The 1,165-nt window shown below is 40.0% G+C and overlaps 1 protein-coding gene across 1 annotated transcript in view; it reads right to left on the reverse strand.

Moving 5' to 3' along the window:
• LOC107602099 (segment polarity protein dishevelled homolog DVL-3-like) overlaps positions 1 to 1,165 on the reverse strand; it is a 36,700-nt gene that overhangs the window by 25,334 nt on the left and 10,201 nt on the right. The gene's annotated exons all lie outside the window — the stretch shown is intronic.

Genomic DNA, 1,165 nt, shown 5'->3' on the forward strand with positions numbered 1-1,165 from the left:
TGGAGCGGCTATACCATACAGTCTATGGATAATACACACACGCACAAAGCGTCACACCACGTGAAAGTGAAACCAGAGCGGTGAGCTAATTTCCGGCAGCCGAAATTTCGGTGCATCTCTAATTATTGGCGACATTAGACATGGATATTACATAATAGATGCTTTTTAAAAAACATTTTAGCAATTTAAAAATATTAAAAAAGGATTTTTTTACACGGCACCCCTGCTCTCGACAGACGGCCCCCCGGTTGGGAAACACTGCTCTAGTACACTGGACGCGACAAAGCGACCGTTGAAAATCATTTGAAATTTGTGTCAATACGTCATGAATGGAACGCAGCAGCAGTTTTGCTTTGTTTCACAGAACTAATCGTTGCCTGGGTTGCGTACGTAGGTGTGGGGCGGAGCTATCAAAATAGGGGCGAGATCCTTTTGGGGTAGGGGTGTGTTTGTTTTGGTGATTTCAAATGTCAACATTGGCTACCAGAAATCACTTACCCCCTCTTTAAGTGAGTCAAAAAAAACTATCTTAAAGTGGAAGTGAAGCAGCCAGTCAAGTTAAATTTTTTTAGTAAACTGATTTCCACTTTAATAAAAAAAAATATATATATATAACAAACATGATTAATGTAACCATTTTAAAGAAAAAAGGATGTTTTGTTATAGCTTTTGGAGCAAGGATGCCGACCATCTTGCAGTACCACAGCTTGTGACGTCATGGGGTTGATTTGCTCCATTAGCCATCAGTTTCTTAAATAATGTAAACTTGACTGACTATTTCACTTCCACTTCCTCTTTAAGTTCAACTAATTGCTTTTAATATAAATTTAAACTATAGTACATTTTCATTTAATTACATTCAGTTCACACTTAAGTATATTCTCTCGCGTGTCTCTACGACAGACAGCAGAGGAGCAGATGTTTTTGCTCCTTGCGCTCAATTTAACGGATCCAAACACACACTCACGCCTGACTGACTGATCTCTGAGCTACTGTGCTCAGAGATTCCCTCACACCTGGGCCTTCTAATCAAAACTTTACCAGCAACATCGAGACGCAGGGCCCTGTTACATTCTGAAGTTAATGAAACACAAGCAGGAGAAATGAGATGAGGGAAGATCTGTATGTGTGTGTGTGTGTGTGTGTGTGTGTGTGTATGTGTATG

Source organism: Sinocyclocheilus grahami, unplaced genomic scaffold, assembly GCF_001515645.1.
Source record: "Sinocyclocheilus grahami isolate Dianchi unplaced genomic scaffold, SAMN03320097.WGS_v1.1 scaffold319.1, whole genome shotgun sequence".
NCBI lineage: Eukaryota > Metazoa > Chordata > Actinopteri > Cypriniformes > Cyprinidae > Sinocyclocheilus > Sinocyclocheilus grahami.